Source organism: Micropterus salmoides, unplaced genomic scaffold (genome assembly GCF_014851395.1).
Source record: "Micropterus salmoides isolate LMB-PRFRI ecotype aquatic unplaced genomic scaffold, ASM1485139v1 Ms_hic_scaffold_19, whole genome shotgun sequence".
Classification (NCBI taxonomy): Eukaryota; Metazoa; Chordata; class Actinopteri; order Centrarchiformes; family Centrarchidae; genus Micropterus; species Micropterus salmoides.
The window spans coordinates 16,238,927-16,252,574 of record NW_024041039.1 but is presented as its reverse complement, the minus strand read 5'-3'; the positions used below and the strand labels follow the sequence as shown (position 1 = coordinate 16,252,574).

Sequence of the window (13,648 nt, the reverse complement as noted above, 5' to 3'; positions counted from 1 at the left end):
ACAAATTAGCCTCTTGTGACAGCATCTTCCACAAAATCTAGTAAAACAAAAAGCAATTTCATGGGTGCACATTATCTCACTTCAAGTGTTTGGTGTAAATCATGCATGCACAGATGTCACTTCCAAGCTTCTGAAATATGACCTCTGGGTAAGAGAGGAAGGTAGAAGCAGCAAGCAGGATATTATAAGATAAATTAAATCTTTGTGGAGTGAAATTAATACAATTTTTCAACTGTTACAATCACTCAAATACAAATCACACCGCTGAGCCAAGCAGAGGAGCATGATCGATGAGATTCAGGTCAAAACACCTGCTTCGTCTTAAAGTGAGCTCAGTCTTATTAATCCTGTTTTCGCCAGTATATTATTACAGTAACAGGATCTGCCATTACTGACCGTGTTCATTTAAAGGAATAGATTATTAGATTAGATTAATTAGTAATAACATGTGCTTATTCACTTTCCAGCTGAAAGTGAGAAGAGAAGACTGGTACCACTCTTGTATCTGTATGATAAATAACAAGCAGTAAAACAGTAGCATAATCTGCCTGCCAGAACCTCTCAAGCTCACCAATTTCGTTGGTACAAAAAATTAATTCTCTCTTTTACAGTGGGTTATGGCCACAACCAGTAAGGTCCTGGTACCATCTTGCTTGGATACTGCTCAGAGCCCCCTTACAACAGTGATAAGTTGTTTTTAAACTTTTAAAAGATTTTCAATGGACAGCAGCAGAGCTACACCTCCACCATTTTGACCTGAAGGAGACTCGGCAGTCCGCTGGCTTGTTGCTCTCTCTAAGGCAATATCCGCTGCTCTGTTTCTGCTCGTGTTGAGTAAGAAATAATATTTATTATTGTTTAGCCATGTTTTATGTGTGTTAGTGGATTCAATTTATAGTTAACTTTATGGCACTTCACCAGCTACAATTATTTATGTGTTGTATTTTTCCTGTATGGCCAAAAGCAGATAAGAAAGTGTGGTAGCTCCTGTCTTGGGGTCATCACTTGCATCTTTGTCAGAGTATGAGGACAAAAAGAAGAAGAAGGAGAGCAACAAAGAAAATACTCCCAAAACAAAGCAAATGAACAAATAATAGTCACTCAGAAATAAAGAACAGTTCAATGTAAGCAATAGAATAAAAAGCTTTTATTTTCCACCTTACATGACTTTTTGTTTATGTTTAAATACAGAGTAAGAATGGGAGAACAGCAAATTGAGTTGTTACTGTGTAATTATAGAATATGGGATAACAGTAGATATTTTAATAATAATACAGGCCACACCCCTAATATTACTGTGTAACTACAGGGTAACAAGTGGAGAACACTCATGATTGTTTATAAATGCTTGCATAGCTTATTTGTCTTGAGTAATTTAAAGAATGGGGAAATAACTAGGTTCTGGGGTACCTCATTTAACATTAAACATTGTCTGTTTGATCTGTATTATTTGAAAAAAGGTAAGTTTATTTTCTACTCCAGCCTGCCCCTTATTAGCTGCTGCAGTGTGGGATGAACAAAGAGTAGACCCGTTTCTCTACTTGTTCTTATTATAAATCATACAATGAAAAAAATCATACGTCCCTGGAGTGTGGCTGGCCTTCTGAAGGCCAGTGTTTTTTTGAACTTTGTCCATTAGTATATTATTGTCCTTTGGTAGCACATCAAAATTAAGAAAAACACCATAATTACTTAATAGGAGGCGCAGGATGTCATTGTTTATTATCAACAGTTCAGCCTTGCCCTGTAGATATCCAGTATTTTCAGGTTAATACTTACAAGATTGCAACCCAAAATGAGAGCACATAATCAAACAGTAGTATTTGTTGTGACCGCATGACTGTCTATGAATGCCTATGAATATTTTTTGGTTCTGTGCTGCTGTCCCATTAGTGTTTTCAGGCCAAAATGCGACAGCGCTACCAAAACGCTTCCTTGATGTACTGAGTGGCATCAACATTCTCATCTTATTCTCTGCCAGAAAGTAACCTAAAACTTAGATGAGATCGACATCCTTATGTAACTTAGCGAAATACTGGAAACAGGGGAAGTTAGCATGGCTCTGTGAAAAGGTAACAACATTTACAAAGCAGCACCTTTAAAACTCATTAATTAACATATTATAGATAGTTTGATCCGTATCTGTTTTTTGTTACCGAAAGCCATGTGTCCGATGGCCCGGCGGTGGCTTTAAGTTTTTTCCAGAGAAAGACATGAGACAGAGGTAAAATGCAAAGCACAAACGTGGCATTTATTGCCTTCCATACAGACACAATGAGACACCAACACCAATGAGCAACAAACTTACACTGAAACTAGCTGACTTATATTCACTCCCTCCTGCAGGTAATTAAGTGGGTACAACTACTTAGGTGGGACCACCATCATTTAGAACAATAAATATATACCTAAAACCCAACACCATAGACAAAATAGAGCACAAAGAATACATATTTACATAAATACAAATTTCTTTCAATAAATCAATCACATACGCTCTATATAATCACATAAAATCAGCATTGTTGATGTCTTTACCCCCCCAGCTCTTAAGCAGGTGCTCGGGGCTACGACACTAATTTGCTGCCGCACCCTGCTGAGGAGACAACCAGGAAGAGGTGAGCACTTCAATTGTTTGCTTTATCTGTGTGAGCTAATTTGATATGTAACTGGAATAGAGTAGAATCACTCAATACTGTTGTGAACCTTGATGATTGAGGTTTCTTTTCACACAGGCAGGATGGCAAGACCGCCCTGCTTCCTCAACCTCCTCTGGAACTACTCACAGCAAAGAAAGTTATCAAATATTTCACAACTTAAATAAACAATCAAAATAAGAATGTGTATGGCTTCCTGCTTTATCAATAATCACCACCTAGATACTCAGTTAACTATTTTGGGTAATGGCAGCTGGAAACAGGGGGACCAGCTAACAAGGCCTTGTGCTAAACGAGGTACATATTTATTGTGCGGATGGTTTGAGTCAATCTTCTGTAAGTTAACTGTTGGCAAGAACAAGTGAATTTACCAAAATGTGTAACCATTCATTTAGCCCACTATTTAATATAAGATTATCCCAGAGGATTTTTTGAAAACCTTTATATCATGCCCAAGTAAAACAGAAATATACTTAAGTAACACTTTTTTTTGGATGCACTTATCATATTTTAATTGTACTATACTAATTGTATATTAAATGTGTTATTTTGGAACAACATAAAGTATGTTAAGTGTCATTTTAGAAATACTTAAAGTCAACTTTAAGATTGCAATATATTTTAATATACTTAGTTGTGTTAAAGTGGACCTATTTTAAGTACCTTTACTGTAATTTAAATATACTTTTTTAAATTTAACTTAAAATACCCTTTTGTGATATACTTGAAGAACAGCTTAAATATATTTTAAATGTGTTCCCTGAACATTTTTATTAGCATTTCAGCACATTCGTAATTAATTACTAGTATACTCCAAGAGCCACTATTAATATCTTGGGAAGCTGCTTTATGAAACCATTCAGTATGAGAATAATTCATTATTAATGCATTAAAATATCTTGCAAAATGCAAAAATCAGTAAAAAACACACAAATACAAGTAAAAAACTTTAATTTTGTGTATATTACAAAAATAACTTCCTGTACATTAAAAGGTACAGCAACATGTATCACATCTTGACCAAAATACCTTCAAATAAAAATAAAATCAGTAAAATGATGACATATGATCAGTATTACTGAAAAGTACACTATACATATCCCATCATTAATGTTACCCATGGGGGTCCCTCATACGGTTCGGACTCTAGGCATGGCTCAGATGACCTCACGGCAGGCCATCCCACTTCTGACACCATATGTGGACAAAGTTGAGAGCAGTCACCCTACCCAGATTCAAACACAGGTCTACAGGGTAACAAACATGCAACTTTGACAGCAAGGCCAAAGAGTCAGGCTCCTTGGTATGGCAGTCCAAGCGCTTACTCAGCTGTAGTGAAGGTACTCTGTCACAAGCATACAGTACAAATGGTGGAACCAAACTGAAACTGAAACTGGTCACAATCCTTATCCTTGGAGTGGAGGGTCGGTTATCTTTGAGTAGGACTCACTATGGGATTTGGAAACTGCTTTATCACACAGCATCTGTGGAAGGGAAAAGGAAATATTTTGTCTATATCAAAGCAATATTACCTCTAATTAACTAACTACCATTGTCAGATGTTTTATTTTGTTTAAAGTTGCTGAAACACAATATGACATCATGTCTAACTGTTCTGATAATGCAAACTTTTTAGGTTCAGGTGAAATGGTTTTCCACAAGGGACCCCTCCCAGTTAATGCCCAGTTCTTCCATTACAACATGATCACAAACATTACATAAACACTACTGTACATTCAGCCAATGAGCTGGATGTGATAAAATGTTATTAAACAACAAATAACACAAACATTCAGACTTGCTTAACAACTGTTATGTCTATATGTCATTTCACATTAACACAGCAGTCAGATTGTGAAGTACAAAAGTAGCCAATTACTTAATGTATAACAATATTTTTAATATAATTATTTTTTCACTGAATATTTGTTTATTTAGTCTGACCCCGTTGACATGTAGTGAGAGCAAAAACAGTGATGGTGTGCAGGAGCCAGACATACCTATGAGCACCTCGAGCTTGTGAGGGTCCAGCTGGTCCAGCCCTCTGAGTGAGGCAACGATCCCAGGAACCCCTAATAGAAAAGAAATGCAGTTGCAAATGAGTAATAATAATATTCAGTTAGGCCAGTACTTCCACCTAATTTAGTTCTTCATTTGCGTATCATTATAAACACTGTAATTCTATTCTTATAGCAAATCTTTATTATTATTCTTTTTCTTTTCTTGAGCTAAGGCAGGAAATTCCAACTCTGGGTTTAGCATTAAGTTGTTTAAAGTTGGCAAATGGTAGGTTCAACTTTTAAAAGCTGACCATACAAATGGACATAAAGTTGAGCAGTATTTTATAAAACATCACATGCTATTATATTGTGTGGTCAGCCATTGCAGTACACAAAAACATTATTTCAAGCGTGTCTTAAAACAATTCTCACATAGGCTTGTACACTTTAACATTGCTGTTATAACTGAGTTATTGGTCACTGTAATGATTACCCCCTCCATGGTTGCAGAGAGGAGAAATCTCTAAAAAACAGTGTACCTTTAAAAGATATCCACTTTTGACTAGTCTAATGCAGATGCTTAGCTGATGATTCATAGTAGCTTCAGCTAAACTTTAGAATTAATTTATACAAAAATGACAACTGTGGTGATGTCTTTCCAGACTATATGGGCAGGAATAATAATGATTACAGTGACCAATAACTTACTGTAAACATGGACATGTGAGTATTAAGGTAGACTATAAAAATGTGACCCTTGAGCACACAGACAGCAACATATTAGTTGCATTTATTACTCTGATAAAGACCTCACTGGTCGTTTTAACAGTGCCAAAGCAAAATTGAGGGCTCATACCCACACGTGCACACTTGTTAACATCTCATGCATCAAATTCCAGCAACAGGGTTACTAAGATTTTACATTACCGAAATTTTAGTAACATTAAAAACTGCCTTACAGCAAAAAGAAATACATTACTGTAACGAAAAATTGCGTTACTTTTGTAACGCGTTACTCCCAACACTGTTTAAGGCAGACGTAGTGATTATGAACCTATTAAAATGCTAACGTTACCTAACGTTAGCTAATAAATATATTAATCCACGTGCTAGCATTAGCTAATGCACACCAGAGCTATCCACCAAGTAAAATATTTTCAAACGCAGAGAGAGCTCAACTTTAGTTAACTTACACAATTGTGTTGTCTCGCTAACAATAATAAACTTACCAAGAAAGACGGTTTTTGCTGGCAGTCTCTGCGTCTGTCCTCTCCTGCTTGTAACTTGCCAGTCACGCCTCTTTAGCTCTTTTCACATTTAACTTCTGCAGGGAGCTGACCGGATATTGTTCTCTTCTGTGTTCTTTTCTTATTATGTCTGTGGTGTCCGAGTCGGTAATGTAAAACAAAGGAAACCTGAAAAACAAAATGATTTCTGGCCAGAAATCGCTTCCCTCTCTCAACGACAGTAAACACGTTAACTTTCGTGAAGCGGACTTTCACGCTGTGTGATTGGGTCGTCGATTTGAAAACCTTGATTCTGATTGGTCAAACTGAAAGCACTGCGCTGGTGGGCTGGGCGGGAGGGCACACACTCCCTGTGTACACATGTGTTTACTGTTTCCAAACAGAAACAAGTATAACTACATTATGATTTAAGGTATGCTTATTTCTATATGTTGTTGTTTGTTAAGTTAACAACAAGTACTGCTTCCTTCTGGGCTAGGTTACCCTTATGAAAGAGGTCTCTGATCTCAACTAGATATTTAAATGATTTTTAAAAAATTAAAAGAAAGAAAAGAAATGAAAAAAAGAAATAATATGCTTTTGAAAAATATATTTAATGTAAGAAAAATATGTTTTAAAAATCATACTTCTAGAAATCAGGCAATTACATAAATAATTACAATATTTTGCAGTAGCCTACACAATGAAGCATGTTTGGCATAAATATATTTTTAACCCACTAAAAGTGTAATTGTTTAACAATGTACTTCCACAAAGTACACCTAAATAGTATTTACTAAGAGTTAAATAAATATATTTTAATAAATAGACTAAAACATTTTAAATATGTACTTTTATTTAAGCATATTTATTAAAAGTTTAATTAAGTATATATTTATTACCAATTTATTCAAAGTATACTTTTGAGAAGTATGTTAAAGCTCAGGAGAATATATCTTTAATATACTTGTAATAAGCATGTTAGAAGTATGAATGTACTATAAGCATACTATGTGAATTTCAAGTATATTTTCAGTGCCTTTAAGAGCACTTCTTTTTAACCTGGGCAGAGCAGTGTCAGAGGGTATGTATAAAAGCTTGTTTCATTTGACCTTGCAGCAGAGCCACCATCACAAAAAAAAACATACCACTGTTTGGTGCACTACAAAAAATGCAGTTGTGTCAGCTGGGGTTTAAGTTTCTTAACGCATAAGTATTATTCATGCACAACAGGTCAGAAGAGTCTGAAAAGAATATTAAGTATGTTCATTATACAGGAGCAGCTATGAATCCGAGAGAACCGTGGCAATCACATTAGGCGATGAACACAGAGGACAAGGAAGACGCCTACGAGTTCCCGTGGGAGAGCTTCCAATTAACACTCAAGCTTTCTCCCTGACATGTTGGCTGGCTCGAGAATGTGAAGAGATTGAAAGCGAGAGTGCTCAGACATAAACAGGGAGAGGGAATGCAATTTTTTTGAAGGTGAAATATGTGTACTATGTGAAAATGAGTGCACTGAAGATGCTGTGAATTTAAATTTTTCTTTGAAATTAACAAGAAATATGTACACGGTGAGATTAACCTTGATGTTTTTTTTCTTTTCACTCTTTAGCCTTGCTGACTGTCAAGTCTGTCTACCACTTTTGTCAAGACTGAAATATCTCAAGAACTATTATATGGATTAGCTTGAAATGCTGTGCCAACATTCATGGTGCCCAGAGGATGAATCATAACTTTGGTAGAACCTAAATGTTTCCTCTTTTACCACTATGAGGTTGTGGTTTTAAGTGACAACTATTGGAAGGATTGCTATGAAATATTGTACACACATCAATTAGAATTCTTGGGGGTGGTGATGGTGCATAGATAAGATGCTTGCCTTTGGTGTAGGAGACCTGGGTTCAATTCCCACTGTAAGACATCCACCATGTGTCCCTGAGCAAGACACCCCTAGTTAACCCCTAGTTGCTCCAGAGGTGTGCAACCTCTGACATGTATAGAAATTGTAAGTTGCTTTGGATAAAAGCGTCAGATAAATGTAACTTTGGTGATACATCAAATTTTCTATTTCTCTACTACCTGCAAAACAAATTACATCAGCTGTACTTTGTGTTTAGTGCTAATTGGAAATGTTAGTATGCTGACACTAAAATGCTGGACATATGCTAAATCTCAGCATGTTAACATGCTGAGATTAGCATTAGCTCAAAGCACTGCTGTGCCTGTGTACACAGAGCTGCTAGCACAGCTTGATACTCGGAGTCTTGTTATTAATAAACACAAGCAATCACTGTATAGATCACTGACTGTATAGAATAAACAGCAGCTCCCCCTCGGTTTTGCTTCACAAATACTGTCAAACCCAACGGGCGGCAGGAGTACTCTGACGCAGCAGTTTCCTCCTGCCCCTTCATAAAGGTTGGAAAACTGACATTCATCTTGTGTTGTCTTTGGCCTTTTCACTTTAAGAAAGAAACACTGATCCCTACTGGATCTAGCCATCCTCCCTTCAGACTTTTGGCCACTCATTTGTCTGACATCACCACAGTCTATGTTTTATTTAAATGGTTACTGCTTGTGGCAATTATCAGAGCTGGGGGATCCTCTGAAGAGAAGAGAGGGAGGTGTTTCTTCCCTCCTCTGGAGGAGAAAACTGAAATTAATCCTACCCCTTAGGAGTACATTTTGAAGACTGCAAATTAAGCTTGCAGTGTACCAAGGAGAACATCAACCTACATGTGGGTTGAGTGGTCTGTTCTGCACATTGTGTCAACTGTTTTGCAATGGACAAGTCTCCTCCTTTTCAGCTTCTACTTTCTCTGATGTAAAAAGAGGTGTGACTTACAAGAAATTCTGACTTTCATTTATATTTATCAGCTTAGTTATCATTGGTGAACAGTGGGTGGAATACATGCAAGGAATTAAGCATTTCTGTACTCTTACCAAAGCTACCTTTTGTTTTCATGCAGTGATTTATTTGTTGTTATTATAAAAGCACCATCCAGCACAAAAACTCAGTAAGCACTTCAGCTCCACTGTGCAACACACCCTGCTGGTTGTAGATCCTCTGTGGTTGGAGGGACTACTTGTACTCACACTGTTCAACACACTGCCCACAAAGGCTGATGTTACTCGGGCAGACAGCAGCCTTTTCAGCGCTGTCAAACAAAGAAAGGGCATCGCTACATCAGGGCTGCCTCTGAAGCTGCGAGGGCAGCTGTGTGCACAGACAAGAAAATATATGACTCAGAGTGAAGACAGGAAAAAATTGTTCTGTTCAAACAGCAATCTGGATTTTGTATTTGGTGAGATATTTTCACTTTGCGCTAATTGCTGTCATGTCTTATCGAGAATCTTCAGTTCTGTTTTGTCCTGCCTTTTCTGCACAGCACTAATGGCTTTCCCTGTGTGTACAGACTATCAAGTTTTTCTTCTATCCATTACAAACAACCTGAGCTGAGAAAATGTGCCACTATCTGCGCCAGAGGATTATTTCACTACAAGGGTGTTTGGAATAGTAAATGTAAACACTTAATTAGTTGAAACAGTAATACACGGTATAATTTCAATCACAAAGCATCAAAATAGACACTAATTTATGTGAAAATGTGGATTATGGCTCTCAATGAGCCACTGTTTAATAGAATTTACATGCATAAGTCCTGATAGTGTAAGAATAGTTGTTCTTTTGTGGGATTACATTATTTAGAGACCATCATAAACCATCACAAAAACAAGTACAAGTGTTGTACAGTTTAATCGCATCCCCACTCCACCCCCTTAGGATGCAGGATGACTTGATAAACTGAGGTGTTAATGTATTCCAGCTTGGAGAACGCAGCGGCACACTGTGTGTCCTGACTGATGTGACATTAATGACAGAAATGGGACTGTCGAAGTCACACATTCACCCACACACACACACATGCACACTCACATTTCTGACGCCCGCGGGTGATATTTTCCACCTACCGAGCAGCTAGATGTGCATTATCGAACACTGCTGGCTGGATATCCGGGGGACTCCTCTAAGGGTGCGTTTTGTTTGATAGTAATGCTGACAGGACAGAGCAAGCACGACTGACACATTGTCAGTTTCTTTCAGTCAGCTGGAACCTCATGTTTAAAACCAGCTCATCAACAACTTCTCAGGGCTCATATTTTGTCTGTTGGACAGAAAACAAACTGGTAGCATATATATGGAAGCCCATTTATGCCAGAAAAATGGGGAGAAATGAAAACGTTGGTCATTAAAAAAATTTCAACCTCAAAAGTTAAAATTGTAAAGTAGAAAATCAAAATTGTGGCATAACATGGCACTGTTTTAAGAATCTGCCAATCATATTGTACAAAATGAGTGGAATATTTATTTATCATTTTTTTCAACAGTAATTTGTAATGTTTTAGCAGGCACTAAGAAATTATGTCAAAAACGTGTCTCTGTGATGCTCTAAAGGGTGTGGACAAACAATTTATTTTGGAAAAATATAAGTAAAATGAATCACCTTTTTACAGATGGTAGAACATTTGCATGGATAGGCCATGGATTGAGGCTGGAGGAGAGGCACACAAACACACACCCAAGCAAAGTCTGTTGTTTGTTTCATCTCCCATTTTAGAACACATCAATTGACTGTTGCTGTCAAGCAAGTCTTCCTATGGGGCGTCATGCTGTTGTGACGCCTGCCTGCATGTATCATAAGTCATGCATCACTCAAGCTTGGTGTGATGACTAGTGGCTCAACCTAAAATATCTACATGCTTGAAATATTGAGCACTTAATGCCATAAGTGTCATGTGCTCAGAGTGTCATGGAGGTTTTATTTGTTGCATCACTCATTGGATGCAGTTGCTTTTACATTTGTCTCTGGTGCAGTTGGTTTTTCTTCCTCCTCAGAGCTGATGTGGGTTTTATGTGTGGGTTTGATCACCTTTATTTCATCATCAAACAGTCTCAAACCAACATTCACATGCACAAAAAAAATCTCCTGAAATTTGTGGACTCACTGGCAAATATGTCAGGCCAAAAACATGTGTGATCATGTGAAATTAAACACATGCTCAGGGGGCAAATCCCTGAATAAGACAATGAAGTGACACATGGCTGCCTCCCTTCGATGTCACTTAATTGATGCACAATGGAGAGTGTCTGCGTCACCGGTGGGGCGTAAAGTAAACTGACAGACAGGCCATGTCAGGAGACAGTCTTGGTGTCAGCTTGCTGAGCGCTGTTCAACATGTCTCCTCCAGTGACTGACAACCGCCCCCAATTAACCTACAAAAAATACATGTACACCTGCTTTCGCTCTGTCACACACACACACACACACACTGGCTGAGGGTGTGACAGCTGTGGCTCTTCGTCTTTATTCATTCAGCGCTAATTGACCTTGTTTTACGGGGCCAGATCCAAGATCAAGGGAAAGCATTGTTTGCTCGCTGCATGTGTACAGTCATCTGAGTAGATACAGGGAATAAAAAAAATAATAAAACACCACCGATAATTGTCAAGGTTTTATTTCTAAAGGCTTTTTCATATTCATTTTCAATTCAATGAAGTGAAAACATGAAATGGAGGAGAATACTGATGTATTCTCACTGCAAATGAATGCAGAACCATGTGCAAAAGGAGCCTTTTACCAAAGTGTGTCACTCTGGGTCCCTCTAGTGTGGTAAGAGACAGCTTCCATTTACTCGCATTATAGCACATCACACAGGCAGGACAGAAGGCTTGTGATTTATCTTGATAAAAGCAAATCAAAGTGGAGAAGCATGAATTGGTTTGTTTAGGGTTGTGTTTCTGGAGCTTTGTAATGTTAGGATGACAATGTTACTGTCAATTCCCTATCCAAAGATCCAGATTTAAATTAAATAGCATTCATTATTTAGACACAGTTTGATGGAAGCTGTGTAGTTACAGGCTGCTCTTTCAACAGTTAACCAGAAGGAGAAAAAAAAAAGAGTGTGAATCTGGACAGCAGATGGTGATCCAGCTTCAAAGAGATTAATTTAGAGTCTGGTGCTAATAAAAGAGGTGTTTTCACAATACTGCACTAAAGTGGAGAAAGATAACAGAGTTGCATCGAGTGAAGATATACAAAAGCACAGGCCAACATATTTTTTGTGCAAGTCACAAAATGTAAAGAAAAGTACTGCAGCACCAATCTCATGTCTATCTGAAAATACCTGGAGTCCTTTTTTAGGAGGAGAAACTGGGAGCTCAGTATCTAATCATTGCTATCAGCAGGTTGGAAGTGCTTTGGTCATTATAAGGTCCGTGCAGCCATCAGGATGGTCTTGAATGAAATAATGAAAACATTTGTCAGATGGCCAATTTTCTAGAAAAGAGGGAAAGAAACTGGTGATTTTGTAATGCTTGTCTACTCCAATAAAAGCCTGTTGGTTTGCTTAAGCATGTAATATTTGCTAATTTACAAGTAATAGTGTTGCAACTCCTTTTCAAAATGTAAGCAGAAGCAAGACCACATATTGTGTTGTAACACATGAATCTTTTACTCTTGAAACCATGTTCACAGCTTCATCCACTTATAAGTTTTAATTTGTAATTATTATAAATAATTAAATAACTTTTTATGTGTTGTGTTGCACTGCTTTAGTACATTTTAACATTTCACAAGATTTGAAAAGAATGAAAGGAGCTGGAGCCCAACATGACTATTCTTCAATTGGTCAAGTTCACCCAACAGTATACATCAAAGCTGACAGGCAATAACAGTCATGCCTCTCTAAAACAGTTTCAACAAAAACTGAACCTTAGAATCCTATAACCCAAGTAGATTTCCACAAGTATTGTATTAAGTACATATTTGAATTTATTTGGAATGCATTTACATTTTTATGTAACTCAATACTTCAACTCCACTACATCTCTGAGACAAATATCGTACTTTTTACTCCTCTACATTTGTCAGACAACTATTACTTTTCAGATTACAATATTACCCTTCCAAACCATGTATCTCCAAAGTTAATGGATTAGAATTTTTTAGATAAACGGAAGGAATAAGTGTTATGGGTTGAGAAAATGATCCTACTTATTAAAAAACAAACAAAAAAAACAAAGACACTGTGGATCAGCTGGAAAATGCAGTCACAAAGCTGAAAACTGCTTTTTTTCTGAGGTCATGAAAAGTTGGCTTTTTACAGATATGTGGATCGCACAGGATTGCACCTACAAACATATGATGATGATAGAATGTGATGCATTGTTGTGGACCCAACAGTACATAAAGGAATTAAATGCATGAGCTCAACCCTCAAACATCTACAGCAACATACACATTAATGCAACAATAATATTAATTCAAAAACATCATACATAATAGTTAAACACTGACAGGCACCATTTTACAGCAGAATGAGTACTTTTACTTTTGATAATTTAAGAATGTACTGAACTGAACTGATAATACTCACATACTTTTACTTTAGTATAAGGTTTTGAATACAGGACTTTTAATTGTAGTGGAGTATTTTCACACTGTGGTATAAGTACTTTTACAAGGATCCGAATACTTCTTCCATCACCGCATGAAGGTCTGATTTATTGCAGGATTGTTGTAGGCTGGATTTGTTTCAGCTAGGAGTACTTATTTATAAAGACTAAACTTGCAAATGCAAATTTACAATGGTAAATATACTTCCAGTGTAAAAGCTGCGGCTTCACCTCCTTTCTGACGTTTCTGAATGGTACAATATTGCTGGACAACAGCAGTACATCTCGCCATTCATGTAATTAACA

The 13,648-nt window shown here is 37.1% G+C and overlaps 1 long non-coding RNA gene across 1 annotated transcript; it reads right to left on the bottom strand.

Annotated features, from left to right (window-relative positions):
* Positions 1-3,724: 3,724 nt before the first annotated feature.
* LOC119910675 lies at positions 3,725-6,132 on the bottom strand. Its single transcript, XR_005445676.1, has 3 exons — positions 5,887-6,132; positions 4,658-4,729; positions 3,725-4,141 (listed from the first exon to the last, which is right to left on the bottom strand). It is a non-coding gene; the product is annotated as an uncharacterized LOC119910675 (long non-coding RNA).
* Between the last annotated feature and the right edge of the window lie 7,516 nt (positions 6,133-13,648).